General features: G+C 43.1%; 1 protein-coding gene and 1 pseudogene across 8 annotated transcripts in view; one reads left to right on the top strand and one right to left on the bottom strand.

Annotated features, from left to right (window-relative positions):
• The window catches only part of SCHIP1 (schwannomin interacting protein 1), a 767,830-nt gene that overhangs the window by 405,280 nt on the left and 346,110 nt on the right, over positions 1 to 16,440 (bottom strand). The gene's annotated exons all lie outside the window — the stretch shown is intronic.
• Positions 1,315 to 4,910, top strand: LOC101036500 (protein deacetylase HDAC6 pseudogene; annotated as a pseudogene).

The raw sequence follows: 16,440 nt of genomic DNA, 5'->3' as shown, positions 1-16,440 counted from the left end.
TTATAGGTGTGAGTCACCATGCCTGGCCTTCAGATGTTTTTATATTGCTCTTTATGCTTATTTGCAATTTTAATTTTCTGTGATGATCATGTATTATTTTAATTTAATGTTTCCACAATTAACATGTATTATCTTTACTTGGAAAATAGTTGCATATGCTTACTTTTTAAAAATTTAAACATATATATATATAAAATATATATATATTTATATTATAAATATATATATATTTATATATATTTATTATATATATATTTTATATATATATATATTTTATATGTATATATATATATATATATATATATATATATATATAAAGTAAAAAATGAAAGGATTCCCCCTTCCATTTCCCATCAGGCACTCTCAGGACAGTAACTGTTTGGAAGTAAAAATAAGACTAGGATGCAGTGATGGATTCAAGAGTTTGACTAGGTATGATTTTGCAAAGATAGGAGAAGGGGAAGGAGTCAAGGATGACCGAGTGAATGGGAGATTGGCAGTGTTTTAATAGACACAGTTAGGAGAAAGGGTGAGAGGGAGGAACAAGATAAATTTCATGTTGAGTTTCAGTTGGCTATGGAATCTCCTGATGGAATCCTCTGTAGTATTTGGTGGAATTGTAGGCATGGCATATGGAAGCAACTTCTTTGGAAGTCATGGCAAAAGTAATGGGGATAGATGAGGTTTTCAATGAGGACACAGCAGAGGGTGAAGGACTATGTTTCAGAATTGTGATCATTTACATTTTTAGGGTTTGAAGGAGGAAGGTGAACCAATGATGAGAGAAACAGAAGAATTAAGTGCAGTGTAAAGGATGAGAGGAAAGGGAAAGCTTCAAGAAAAAGGGGTAAGCAACAGGACGAAGTGTGGGAAGCTGCTGTCGAAGTGCCTTTTAGAAGTTCCAGAGACTCTTAAGTGAGTGGGTCCTTTTAGAGCGATGCTGTGATTGCTGCTTTCATATTAACTTAAATGTTTCTGCAGTGCAGGAGGCAATGCCACTGCTTGGAGTCAGGTTAGGGAGTTGAAAATAGAGCTGTACATTCAAGTTCAGAAGAGCCAAGCGGGGAATTTCATCAGCAGTGAGGGGCCAGCATTGGAAAACAGCATTGAAACTGAGTTCAATCAGCATGGTTTGAGAACTTTAAAAAAAAAAAAAAAAGATTTGTTAAATAGTGTTTCCGGGGGCTGGAAAGTGGCAAGGCAGTTTCAGTGGGCAGTCAAGGAGCTGAGGGAGGGGCCGGGGCCGGGGCCGGGCGGGATGGGCTGAGTGAAAGGGTGGGTGATTATCCTGGGAGATAGGCCGAAAGGGCCTCAACTATGACCTCAACCGGCCAGGATTCCAGCACAACAAGGCAGCGAAGAAGTAGGCAGAACCTCCAGTCATCCCCTCAGGACTCCAGTGTCACTTCAAAGTGAAACATTGAAAAGGGAGTCAGTCATTCCCTGTTCCATCCCTAATCTAGCAGAGGTAAAGAAGAAAAGCAAAATGAAGAAGGTCGGCCAAGCAATTGAAGAAGACCTTATCATGGTACTGCAAGGGATGGATCTGAACCTTGAGGCTGAAGCACTGGCTGACACTGGCTTCGTGCTGGATGAGCAGCTAAATGAATTCCATTGCCTCTGGGTTGACAGCTTCCCAGAAGGCCCTGAGCGGCTCCATGCCATCAAGGATCAACTGATCCGGGAGGGCCTCCTAGGTTTCTGCCTGTCCTTTCAGGCCCGGTTTGCTGAAAAGGAAGAGCTGATGTTCATAGCCTAGAATATATTGATCTGATGGAAACAACCCAGTACATGAATGAGGGAGAACTCCGTGTCCTAGCAGACAGCTGTGACTCAGTTCATCTGCATCTGAAATCATACTCCGGTGCCTGCCTGGTCTTGGGCTCTGTCCTCAGGCTGGTGGATGTGGTCCTGGGGACTGAAATCTGGAATGGCATGGCCATCATTAGGCCTCCTGAACATCACGCCCAGCACAGTCTTACAGATGGCTATTGCATGTTCAACCATGTAGCCGTGACAGCTCGCTACGCTCAACAGAAACAATGCATCCGGAAGGTCCTTATTGTGGATTGGGATGTGCATCACAGTCAAGGAACACAGTTCACCTCTGACCAGGATCCAAGTGTCCTCTATTTCTCCCTCCACTGCTATGAGCAGGGTTGGTTCTGGCCCCACTTGAAGGCCTCTAACTGGTCCACCACAGGTTTTGGCCAAGGCCAAAGGTATACCATCAATATGCCTTGGAACCAGGTGGGGATTCAGGATGCTGACTACATTGCTGCTTTTATGCACATCCTGCTGCCAGTTGCCCTTGAGTTCCAGCCTCAGCTGGTCCTGGTGGCTGCTGGATTTGATGCCCTGCAAGGGGACCCCAAGGTTGAGATGGCTGCCACTCCAGCAGGGTTTACCTAGCTAATCCACCTGCTCATGGGTCTATCAGGAGGCAAGCTGAGCCTGTCTCTGGAGGGTGGCTACAACCTCTGTGCCCTGGCTGAGGGCATCAGTGCTTCACTCCACACCCTTCTAGGAGATCCTTGCCCCATGCTGGAGTCCCCAGGTAGCCCCCTCTGGAGTGCCTAGGCTTCAGTCTCCTGTGCTCTGGAAGCCCTTGAGCCCTTCTGGGAAGTTCTTGTGAGATCGGCTGAGACCATGGAGGGGGACAACATGGAGGAGGACAATGTAGAGGAGAGTGAGGAGGAAGGACCCTGGGAGTCCCCTGTGCTCCCAATCCTTGCATGGCCAGTGCTACAGCCTCGCACAGGGCTGGTCTATGACCAACGTATGATGAATCACTGCGACTTGCGGGACAGCCACCACCCCGAGGTACCCCAGCACATCTTGCGGATCATGTGCCGTCTGGAGGAGCTGGGCCTTGCCAGGCGCTGCCTCATCCTGCCACTGCACCTGCTGCACCCTGCCACAGAGGCTAAGCTGTTCACCTGCCACAGTGCTAAGTAAGTAGCTCATCTCCAGGCTGCAGAGAAGATGAAAATCCGGAAGCTACACAGTGAGAGTTCCAACGTTGACTCTATCTACATCTGCCCCAGCACCTTTGTCTGTGCATAACTTGCCACCGGCACTGCCTGCCGCCTGGTGGAGGCTGTGCTCTCAGGAGAAGTTCTAAATGGCGCTGCTGTGGTGCATTCCCCAGGACACCATGTGGAACAGGACGCAGCTTGAGGTTGTTGCTTTTTCAACTCCATGGCTGTAGCTGCTCGCCATGCCCAGGCTATCAGTGGGTGTGCCCTCCGGATCCTGATCATGGATTGGGATGTCCACCATGATCATGGAACTCAGTACATGTTTGAGGATGACCCCAGTGTGCTCTGGGGAGCATCACTATGATCATGGCACCACCTTCCCCATGGGAGATGAGGGTGCCAGCAGCCAGATTGGCCAGGCTGTGGGCACAGGCTTCACCATCAACATGGCATGGAATGGGCTCCACATAGTTGATGGTGCCTACCTAGCCACCTGGCATTGTCTGGTGCTTCCCATTGCCTACGAGTTTAACCTAGAACTGCTGCAGGTCTCAGCTGGCTTTGATGCTGCACAGGGGACCCGCTGGGGGGCTTCCAGGTGTCACCTGAGGGTTAGGCCCACCTCACCCATCTGCTGATGGGCCTTGCCAGTGGCAGCATTATCCTTATCCTAGAAGGTGGCTATTACCTGACATCCATCTCAGAGTCCATGGCGGCCTGCGTTTGCTCCATCCTTGGAGACCCCCCCTCATCCCTGCTGACCCTGCCGCGGCTCCTACTACCAGGGGCCCTGGCCTCAATCACTGAGACCATCCAAGTCCTTCGCAGATACTGGTACAGCTTACGGGTCATGAAGGTAGAAGACAGAGAGGGACCCTCCAGTTCTAAGTTGGTCACCAAGAAGGCACCCCAACCAGTCAAACCTAGATTAGCTGAGTGGACGACCACATGAGAAAAAAAGGTTCTGGAAGCAGGCATGGGGAAGGTCATCTTGGCATCATCTGAGAAAGAATCTACTCCAGGCCAGACTAAGTCAGAGACAGCTGTGGTGGCACTCAGGACCAGTCCTCAGAGGCAGCCATGCTGGCCCAGACATCTCGGAGGCAGCTGCTGGGGAAGCCATGCTGGGCCAGACCACCTCAGAGGAGTCTGTTTGGGGAGCCACTCCGAACCAGACCACCTCAGAGAATGCTGTTGGGGGAACCACGCTGGGCCAGACTACCTCCGAGGAGGCTGTAGGAGGAGCTACACAGGCCCAGACCACCTCAAAGGCAGCCGTGGAGGGAGCCACACTGGGCCAGACTACATCAGAAGAAGCTCTAGGGGGCACTGAGCTGATCCAGGCTCCTCTAGCCTCGAGCACAGACCACCAGACCCCTCCAGCCTTACCTGTGCTGGGAACTACACCCCAGATATCTTCCAGTGCACTGACTGGGAATCTCAGGACCTTGGAGCTAGGCAGCAAATCTCAGGGGGCCCTAGAATCTCAGGCCCCCGAAGAGGAGAACCTACTAGGAGAGGCAGCTGGAGGTCAGGTCATGGCTGATTTGATGCTGATGCAGGGATCTAGGGGCCTCACTGATCAGGCCATATTTTATGCTGTGACACCACTGCCCTGGTCCCCATTTGGTGGCAGTAAGCCCCATACCTGCAGCAGGCCTGAACGTGACCCAACCTTGTGGGGACTGTGGAACAATCCAAGAGAATTGGGTGTGTCTTGCTTGCTATCAGGTCTACTGTGGTCATAACATCAATGCCCACATGCTCCAACACCACGGAAACTCTGGACACCCACTGGTCCTCAGCTACATCGACCTGTCGACCTGGTGTTATTACTGTCAGGCCCGTGTCCACCACAAGACTCTCCTAGATGTGAAGAACATCATCCACCAGAACAAGTTTGGGAAGGATATGCCCCACCCACACTAAGCCCCAGAATACGCACCATCTGAGATCCATGATAGACCAGCTGTAGCTCATTCCAGCCTGTACCTTGGATGAGGGGTAGCTCCCACTGCATCCCATCCTGAATATCCTTTGCAGCTCCCCAAGAGTGCTTATTTAAGTATTAATACTTTTAAGAGAACTGCGACGATTGATTATGGATCTCCCCCTGCCCACTGCCTGCTTGCGGGGCACCACTACTTCAGCCCAAAAGGAAAGTGAGGCAGCTCAGTGGCCCCCAAGAGGGAGCTGATATGAGGCTAACATTGGCAGTGGGGTGGAGGGGCGGGGAGTTAACTTGCAGGCATGGCAAGGTTGCATATATAATAAAGTACAAGCTGTTACAAAACCTGAAAAAAAGAAGAGTTGAGGGGCTTCAGGGTGCTTGCAAGAGAGGAGGCTTCAGTGCCTAGCATCGAGCCCCACTGGGCAGTAGGGTGAATGAAATTAGGAAGTGTGTGAGGCCCTTGTCCAGAAGAAATTAAAATCCAAGCGAAAGGGTGAATGATTGGCTGTCAGGATAAAGGCAATGATATATTTAGCCGGAGTGAGCATATGCACAAGCAAGGACTACCCAAAGGATGGAATTTCAGGGTTTTGGACTTTTTAGCTGGGGTAGTTTACAGTATTGTGATTTCCCAGGTATTAAAGTAGAATGGGGATGAAATTTCCGGGGTTCCACAGATCTGAGAGGTTTTAAGTCAGTGTTGAAAGATCATCAATATTATTTTTAAAATTATTTAAGTCTACATTGTCCCAAATATTATGCAAAACAGGTAGTAGTATACTAATTTACAGATCTGGAATGAGTCCCTAGAAGTTGAATAAACTTGTCTGGAATCATCCATGTAGTATTTGGTGAAGAAAAAAAAAGTTTGGTATACCAAGAAGTGCTTGAAGCAGGGAGGCAGAGGTTGCAGTGCACTGAGATTGCACCACTGCACTCTAGCCTGGGCTACAGAGTGAGACTGCATCTTAAAAAAAAAAAAAGAGTTTGGTACATATACTTGGTATATCTACTTCTCGATGAGTTTTCCTATATGTTTGTATTAATATATATTTGAAAGTACCTAGGTGTAATCTATATGAATATGAGATCATTCTAAATAATCATTGCTTGCAACTTGGTTTTCTTCTGCCACTTGTTTTCACTGGCTGCAGTGTATTCCACAGCATGGGGGTGGGTGGCTGGAGAATGGCAGCATCCTCAATAGACGGAAGGCAGTAGGTGGAAGAGGTAATGTTGGGGGGAAGGTGAGCAGTTAGTTGGTAGGTGTGGTGGGTTTGAAGACCCAGGTTGGCAATTGGAAATGAAGGCATGAAAAGGTAGAAAGAAAAAAGAGCTGACGTTCTTAGAGGAAGGTATGCAGACGGGATAGTTGAAGATGAAGAGGCAATTCCATTTACTAAGGGAAGCCTGTTAACCAAGAACCAACTACTGTGGAGCCTTGCAATGTGCCCAGCAGAGTGCTGCCCTTGACCCCAGGGATCAGTGTCTCTGAGTCAGAAGAGTTGGCCTGGAACTTTCTGCTGCTCCCAAATGCTATATCGCCCTCAAGGTCCACGGCATTTGTATGATTGACACAGACTTCCTCTAACCCCTATAGAATAATGTCCTACTAACTTATTTTTGCAACATGGCAGAGGAACACTACAGATTTTTTTCTCTACTTCAAACTAGGGTGCACGAAAGGCCCTTTGCAATTAGTTTCAGCCAGTCTTTCCAATTTTATCTCCAGCCAATTTGCTTCATAAACCTTGCTCATAATTCCCCCAACATAGAGTGACCAACCACCCAAGTTTGTCCAAGACTAAGGTGATCTTGGGATGTGGGACTTCCATTTAAAATAGATAACAGTTCCAGGCAATCAAGGGAACTGCCAGGAACCAAGGGAGTTCTCAGGATGTAGGACTTGCAGGGCTAAAACTGGAAATGTCCAGGTAGACAGGGACATATTGATTACCTTACCAGATATAGCAGGCTTTTCTGTGCCCTTATATGTGCTGCTTCCTTTGTGTGTATTATTCTTTAAGTCCTTCTCTACAGAACACCTATTCATTCTCTAAGACCCACCTTAATTTCCCTCAGGGTTACTTTTGCTCAGCTTTTCCAGGTAGATTTATTTGATCACTTTCTTTGGCTCTTTGTTGGTTATCTCCATGCTATGCTCCACAAATATACCTTTATCTTCCTTTGGGGACCTCACCTTACATGGTTTGGATGGAAGTGACCTCACCCACCCTCAGGGGTGGGTCCTGGTTGGCTTCTGCTTGTCCACAAATTGCATTCCCTAAGCCACGGCAACTGTTCAGACAAAGGCATGGGAAAGAGTGGGAATTCAAAAACATGGAGAGCTACTAGAACCTTCCTCTTGCTGTACTTGGATAACATAGTGAGAAATCGTAAAGTGTGGAACAACTGATGCTATTTTGTAGCCCAACGGGTGATGCTAAGAGTTGACAAGAAGCCGCCATGGAGCCTGTCAGTGCCTAGTATTAGTTCGCTAGGGCTGCCATAATACAGGACCACAGACCGAGTTAAACAGAAGGCATATTTCTGGATGCCGGAAGTATGAGATCACGGTTTTGGGAGGGATAGTTTCTTCCGAGGCCTCTCTCCTTGGCTTGTGGATGTTCCTCTTCTCCCTGTATCTTCATGTGGACTTCCTCCTGTGCATGCCTGTGTCCAAACCTCTTCTTTTAAAGACACAGTTGTACTGGATTAGGTCTTACTCTAATGACCCCTTTTAAACTCAGTAACCTTTTAAAAGATCTATCTCTAAATATAGTTACATTCCAGGCACTAAAGGTGCTTAGGATCAGCAATAATTCTGTTTTAGATACATAAGCTAATAAATTAGCTTTTTTGTTTGGACCACCCTGAGTTTTAGTCTTTACTTGGTATCTTTGCATTGAAATTTTCTATCTGATACAGCCTCATCACATCTTTTTGTTACATATCATTTTTTCACATGGTACCTTAATGGCTTGTTCAGCTGCTGATCTATTGCAGTTATGTGTAGTCTTTTTTGGGTGAGGACTTTTACTCACATTTGGTATCTCCATCCCCTTATATTTTGGCACATAGGAGGTGCTCAGTGATACTTGTCAAATGAATAAAGACTGATTCACATTACAAGCAAGAATCCTGGAAAAGCAAGGCTCCCCTCAATCTTCATTTTATTAAATTTTTTGATTCGTATTTTCTGGGCCATAACCTTAAAATGGCTGCAATTAAATCTTTGAGCTTTGATCCCAGCATTATAAAACCACCATGGAGCCCAGGAGACCATACCTGGGATAGCAGCAGTAGGAGCATGAGGACATCTAAGAAGGTGAATAATGTGAATAAACAGCAAACATGATTGAATACCGAGTATGCAGAGAGTATATGTGCCCTCATTACATTTTACTTAATAAAAAAGAGGGAAGAGAAACTTAAAATTATCTTCTTTGAATTGTCAAATATTCATGTCATTCTTGATGCCAAAGTTTAGAACAATGAAGAATATACTTACAGAAATAGCATAAAGGTATTCAGTGAAAACAAGTCTACATGAAGATGCATGTTAAAGTGCATTCGGAACAATACCTCTTATTTCATCAGAGCACAATCTCAGGAAAGCCCCTGTACTTTCTAGCAAATACGTAGCTCCCTCAGGAATTTTTTTTTAAAATTATTTTAAAGCAGATAAAATAATACTTTCAGTTTTCTCTCTTTTAACTTTCTAGCTCCATGGATTAAAGATTAGTTCCCTAATGGGATTTCACCATCATTTATCGTGTTAAAATGTCATGAACTGTTCTTTAGTGTGCAAGTTCTCTAAGCAATTACCTTCATGTGTTTTTCACTGAAGGTAAGTTTGGCGTCAATCCAGAAAACTCTTTACTACCTATTACAAGGAGCTATTACAACCAGTCCAAACCATTAGCTCTTTTTTTTTTAAAAGTCACTTTATCTGTTATGAGGCTGAACTAAATGTATAACATTTAAAAATTGCCCATGCTGAGTCCACTTGTTTCCTTATTCTTTGTTTCCAGGAGCCAAAGGGAAAAAGAAACCAGGAGGCCACTCTTGTGTCCTGAATACTTTGCCTGCTGAGATCACTCTCCTGGGCTTGTAGTTTGTCTCTGGGGAGGATGTAGTTAAACACATCCTCCAGGGAGTACCCTCAGCAGCTGGAGTGAGGTCCTGGAGAGTGGACCTTTCTCGGGAGAGGGACGTATGTGGTCAAGCAGGGGGGGCCACCTGTTCCTGAGAAAGGACAACTACTGGGGAGGACAGAAGGGTTGTCACTGGATCAGTGCCATGAGTCACACAGACACATTTGCATTAAGCTTACTAATGATGATTTCATATTATAATTATTTTTAAAGTTTCTTTTGGATTATTTCCTCAGAGCTCTGCATCACTTTGCAAGTAGGTGCATGACAAAGTGCTTAAAATTCCTTGCATAGAGACATCCTCAAAAGTTTTATTAATTACTAAGGCAAGTTTGAGGTTTAATATATTTTTGCCAACATTCTTTAAAAATACTGTAGTGCTCCTTTATCTGTGGTTTTGCCTTCTGTAATTTTGGTTACCTGCAGTCAACTGGAGCCCAAAACTGCATGAGTAGAGAAGGGTGAGATATTTGTGGGGTGGGGGCACATTTACATAAGTTTTATTACATATATTGTTACAATTGCTCTATTTTATTATTGTTGTTAATCTCTTACTGTGCCTAATTTATAAATTCAACTTTATCATAGGAATGTATGAACAGCAAACATGTGTAGGAAATAACATAGTATATATAGGGTTCAGTGCTAGTCACAGCTTTGGTCAGCCACTGGGGGTCTTGGAACATCTCCTTGAGAATAAGGGAAGACTACTGTACATGTTTTTCCTTGACATCCCATATTTTCCTTAATGATATTACTCTGTTGAATCAACATTTAATACATGATATTTTAAATCAGATATTAATAAAACTAAACAATCTCTTTATAGCTTCCTTCCTTCCTTTCATTAAGGGCTTCTCTTGCTCCTCCAATCCAGCTCATACCTGCTCACTAAATGAATTGTTCCATTAATTTAGTTAAGCACAGCACCAATGCTGCAACTTCCCTACTTCCAAAATGTCATGCACATACAAAAAACATAGAAATAGCACAAGCGTAAGAAATAGTAATTACAAAGAATGGTAAAGACAAGATATTCACCATCATTCTGTGCTAGCATATCCCTTTATTCATTTAACATGCATCATTAGCACAACTCACAAATACATTCTAATTTGTTTATAATGATCTTCAATTAGATGAGCTATTATTCTTAGAATCTCCTACTTTTTTAAAGCAGCATTCCCTAATGAGGAAGTTGGAGCTAATTATAGGCATGGTCATCAGTAACCACATCCAGAATTTCTCATCATCTCTTATTTTAAAAATACCATGTATAAATTAATATATTTAATTTTTACAGAGACAAATGGTGTCTGCAAGCTTTTGTAATATGGGAAAAAATTCTTATAGTAAAAAATTTCCCAATCATAATTATATTAAGGGTTTTATTTTGCTACTTTATTTAGATAAAATTAACTTGATAAATGCATACCATGTAAATACAATGTTGTTATATTTTGTGCTTCTATACAATCCTTTATTAAAAATCTTGATCTTTAGAAACTTCTGCATATTTTTGTGAACACACACATTTATGATGATACATGTGACTTTCTCACTCTTTGATACTTTTAAAGTCAGGTCAGGGTGACCAAGAGGTTTGGGAAGGAAAAATCTTAATGAATTACTTTATGAAGTGGAAGTCTGTTACCCTGTTAAACTTGAACCTCTCGCCCTGGATGTTTATTGACAACTTCTCAACACTTCTGCTCTCTTCCTTCTGTTCCCCCAAATGAACTAGAGGAGCGTTTATACATAGGCATGTATGTATTAGGTATCACTTAAAATGTAAGAAAAGATCTCTAACCTTCACAGGATAGAGAAAGTGAGGTATAGATTTCTTATAAGATCTCTTTTTCATGGAGGAAAATTTTCTAGGTTATACATAAGGCATTTAGCTGGCTATGAATTTTGTTCATCTTTCCAAACCAAAGTATGAACGCTCTCAGTATCCAGATGAAAAGATTGATATATCTGATTTTCTCTAAAATGAAATCCATTATTCCATCATTCCCTCAACACAGAGAAAAGACACAGAATGCTTTTATTCTTTATTTTCAATAACTGACTTAAGTCCCACAATATTTATTCAAGTTAAACAGAGACCTAAGACATAAGGCAACATTGCTCAAATCCTGTCACTGGCCAACCCAGCAAGCTCCAGTGGAGGGAGGACGACAGAACAGCTCAGGGAATGTGATCAGTCATCCTGAACTGGGCCTGAAACCATCTGATCAGAGTAAAAAATTCCATTAACTTATTTTATTAGGTCCATGCTATGTCTGAGTGGTCATTTCAGAGACAAACTTAATACTACTCAGCCGGCTCAGATGGTCTTCAGTGCAGATACAACCTGGGTGTACAGACTTTCCAGAAACACTCATTAATAACAGCGGCACCTCTTCCTCCATAAAGGCTGACAGCAGCCTTAGGCCTCTGCCCTAACTCCAGCCACCTACTTACTACTCACCAGCCCAGGATGTCTTATACCCAGTCCTAGAAGTGCACTCACCAAACCTACTTCTTGGTGCTGTTCTTGCTACCTCTGGCTTCCTGGTCTTTCAGCCCTGACTGCATTTCTTTTACTTGAGTCATCTGTGGTGTGATAGTAAAATAGACTCTGAATGTGAAATAACCTTAATCATTAGGATCGGGCCTATCACTATTTCCATGTCACCTTGACAAGTCACATAATCTTGCTGAACTTAGTTGTGCCACCTGTGAAATAGGTTATTCAAATCATGGGGTATTCCCACAGTGATTTTTGTCCCCAGCTTCTTAAAATAGCTAAAGTTGTTTCCAATTTATTTTGTAACACTTGCTTGACTTGTATACTTTTCTGAGACATGGCTACAACAATGCCTTAAAGTGTTATGTAAACTGTAAAGTGCAATGCCATATATTATTGTTACTGCCTTGCTTGTCTTCTCTGGCCATCTGGGTCTGTAGGTAGATTTCATCAGACTCAGCCCCGGTTAGCTTAAGTCCTTCAGGGATATGAGTCTTCTAGTGGCTCACTCCTGGCCTAACATTCACCTATTGGAAATGCCATTCACACGTACTTTGCATCTGACTATATTATGAATCCTTAGTGGAATCAATACCCTGACCCTTGGTAAAAAATGCATCCCAATGAGGTGATTGCCCTCCCCAAGAAATTACAGAGCAAATATATTAGAAAATCTTAATAATTAATCTCCTGCTATCTGGGAAATCCAATAAAATATCCAGATTCATTTTCTCTCTCTTTTTCCCTTTACAGTAAATGGCAAATACCTGAGTCTCACCTGCTAGGCTTCCACCCTTAACAAAGTATCTTGCTCTACAGTTTCAAAATGGAGAGGGAGTTTTAAAAAACATTTTTGTGAGTCACAAATTTTCTAAGTAGTGATCTATTTTAAAAGTATATTCCACATAGTTCTTGACTTCATGGCTTAAATACAAGATACACAAATCAACTTCCTATAGGCCCATTGTTGGGTAGTGACAGAATATCTGTCCTGTACTCTTAAGCCTGCCTTCAGATTGCTGTGTGACCTCGAACAAGTCATGTCCTCTCTGGGCCCCAGATTTCTCTTGGTAAAATGGTAAGTTTGGCCTTTGAGGATCCTGCCACCTTCATCTCTTTTTTTTTTTTTTAAATCAGACATTGTATGTGGGGAAGACCAAGGCTTCCAGGACCCAGAATGGGTACAAATTTGTAGATGCGAACAAATAAGAATCAACTAAAGGCTGACTTTTGAGAGCATGGAAATTCTATTCTTGTTTGCTATAGGGAAAATCATGTTCATTTTCTTTAACCATGTCCCCTTCCCAAACCCAGGGATAGAATCTAAACAATGCCTGACTGGGGACACCAAGATCTGGTCTTGACATCCCTATTCCTCTTTTTACTGAGTTCTGCTGCCTGAGACCTGGTGATCCAATTGGACTAGCTGCTATTTTTAAAAATATACTTTTTATTGCTTTTTAGGTTTTGGGGGTACATGTGAAAAACATGCAAGATTGTTGCATAGGTACATACATGGCAATGTGGTTTGCTGTCTCCTTCCCCATCACCTATATCTGGCATTTCTCCCTATGTTATCCCTCCCCACCCCCCATTGACCCTCCCCTAGCTTTCCCCTACAGACTTCAGTGTGTGATGCTCCCCTCCCTGTGTCCCTGTGTTCTCTTTGTTCAACACCCGCCTATGAGTGAGAACATGCAGTGTTTGATTTTCTGTTCTTCTCTCAGTTTGCTGAGAATGATGGTTTCCAGATTCATCCATGTCTCTACAAAGGACACAAACTCATCATTTTTTATGGCTGTGTAGTATTCCATGGTGTATATCTGCCACGTTTTCCCTATCCAGTTTATCATCGATGGGCATTTGGGTTGGTTCCAAGTCTTTGCTATTGTAAACAGTGCTGCAATGAACATTCGTGTGCATGTGTTTTTATAATAGATCGATTTATAATCCTTTGGGTATATACTCAGTAATGGGATTGCTGGGTCAAATGGAATTTTTATTTCTAGGTCCTTGAGGAAGCACCACACTGTCTTCCACAATGGTTGAACTAATTTACAGTCCCACCAACAGTGTAAAAGTGTTCCTATTTCTCCACATCCTCTCCAGCATCTGTTGTCTCCAGAATTTTTAATGATCGCCATTCTAACTGGCCTGAGGTGGTATCTCAATGTGGTTTTGATTTACATTTCTCTAATGACCAGTGATGATGAGCATTTTTTAAATATGTTTGTTGGCCTCATATATGTATTCTTTTGAAAAGTGTCTATTTATATCCTTTGGCCACTTTTGAATGAGTTTGTTTGTTTCTTGTAAATCTGTTTTAGTTCTTTGTAGATTCTGGATATCAGCCCTGTCAGATGGGTAGATTGCAAAAATTTTTTCCCATTCTATTGGTTGCTGGTTCACTCTAATGATTGTTTCTTTTGCTGCACAGAAGCTCTGGAGTTTAATTAGGTCCCATTTGTCTATTTTGGCTTTTGTTGCCAATGCTGTTGGTGTTTTAGTCATGAAGTCCTTGCCTATGCCTATGTCCTGAATGGTTTTGTCTAGGTTTTCTTGTAAGGTTTTTATGGTGTCAGGTCTAATGTTTAAGTCTTTAATCCATCCGGAGTTAATTTCAGTGTAAGGTGTCAGGATTTGGTTGAGGACTTACCTTTGTTGTAGATTCTGGCTGCCACCCCCAATGCAGGTGAGAGGTGGGTTGTCAACATTCCCCACCCCCATCCCAGGTTACAACTTGGCCAGGAAACAACACCGTAAGTCAGCGGTTCTCAAACTTAGCTATGCAGTTAAATCACAGGAGTAGTTTTGAAAAATTCTAACGCCCACACTACTATCCAGACCCATCATAACAGAATCTTCATGGGATAGTACCCAGGCATTGTTATTCTTTTTAGATTGCTCTTGTGATTCCAATGTCCAGACAATGCTGAGAATGCCCTACTTGAATCTTTGAAATGAGACAAAATCAGCTGTGAATTTTGACAGTCTAAGCAACAGAGAGTTGCAGGCTATAGAAAAAGAAACCTGGAATTGTCAGGTTCTAAAAATTCATGGCCTGGCTGGGGCTCAGACACAGAATGGTGGAGTAGAAGGAGGTTGGTTCTGAAATATGGTTTTTGGAATGATGGTCAGGGTAGAGTGGGGCACTGCAGGGTAAGAGCATGTGCTGTATTAGCACTCAGTGGGCTAGAATCAGAGAGGCAAGCAGGACTTGAAGGATGAGGAGAAGGCTGGCAGGCTTAAAGACAGCAGCAGGTGACAAGCTACATCTAGATAGGTGGTTTGAAGGAAAGGGTCTGGCACTCAGTCGAGAAGTCGGGGTCAGAAATCCAGGTGGAACCTCCATATCAACAGAACATTAATATTTATGGGGTGCTTTATATTTGTAATTCACTTTTACATCCTTTTATTAGATTATGATAGTGAACCTCGAAGATAGGCAGTGCAGACATAATTACAGGGTCCACTTTGAATGTGAGAAAAATGAGGCTCAAAAAGTTTCAATGGCTTATCTGAGGCCACACAGCTAAGTGAAAGCAGCAATAAGAAAGGCCTGGATGACAAAATTAAAGCACTTTGGCTCAGTAAGGGAGGTTCCTTGTTTATGGCAGAAACCATCTGCCAATGGTGTTAATGCAGACACTCAGCATTTAGGGAGCAGTTTACAGAGAATTCTCACATGGCTTACCTCCCTGAAAACTCACAAACCTGTGATGTAGGCATGGCAGTTCACAGATGAAAAACCGAAATGAGACATGACTTATCCAGGGCCAAATGGTGGGCTAAAAAGCAATGCCTAGACTTCAGGGCCAGGAGGGTGCTCCTTTTCTGGTCCCATACTGTCTCTAGGTATAGCTGCCCTTGTATCTGCAGCTAGAATTGCTTGGGGAACCCTAACTGAAGTGAGGAGCAAAAGATGAGAGCAGTTACTGACTGGTGGATCCTGACAGTGATGGGGCTCAGTTGCAATTTTTCTCACCAGCTTTTTTTTGGTTGTTTTATTTAGAAGCCCAATTTGATTCAGAAGCCAGCTCCATGTGATGTGGTTTGCAAAGTCAAAGACAAGTTTGGTTTTTTAGGCTGAGCCAAATTCTAGCAATTTAACTATGGTCATCTGATATTTTATTAACTTTCATTTTGCACTTAAAAAATTCTCCCTTGCATTGGCTGTGGAAAAGATCTGATATAAGAAATGTTTTAAAACAGGAAATAACAGATCCTGGTGAGGCTGCGGAGAAATAGGAACACTTTTACACAATTGGTGTAAATTAGTTCAACCATTGTGGAAGATGGTATGGTGATTCCTTGAGGACCTAGAAGCAAAAATACTATTTGACCCAGTAGTCTCATTACTGGGTATATACCCAAAATATTATAAATCATATTACTATAAAGATACATGCACATGTATGTTTACTGCAGTACTGTTCACAACAGCAAAGGCTCGGAACTAACCCAAATGCCCATCAATGATAAACTGGATAAAGAAAATGTGGCACATACACACCATGGAATACTATGCAGCCATTGAAAAGAATTGAGTTCATTTTTTTTTTGCAGGGACATGGATGAAGCTGGAAACCATCATTCTCATCAAACTAACACAGAAAACCAAACACCACATGTTCTCACTCACAAATGGGAGTTGAACAATGAGAACACATGGAGACAGGGAGGGAAACATCACACACCAGGGCCTGTTGTAGGGTGGGGAGCTAGGGGAGGGAGAGCATTAGGAGAAATACCTAATGAATGCAGGGCTTAAAACCTAGATAACGGGTTGAGAGGTACAGCAAAGCATCATGGCACATGTATGCCTATGCAACAAACCCG

The sequence above is a fragment of the Saimiri boliviensis genome, chromosome 9 (genome assembly GCF_048565385.1).
Source record: "Saimiri boliviensis isolate mSaiBol1 chromosome 9, mSaiBol1.pri, whole genome shotgun sequence".
NCBI lineage: Eukaryota > Metazoa > Chordata > Mammalia > Primates > Cebidae > Saimiri > Saimiri boliviensis.
The sequence above is the reverse complement of the archived record's forward strand: the minus strand, read 5'-3'. Positions and strand labels throughout refer to the sequence as shown.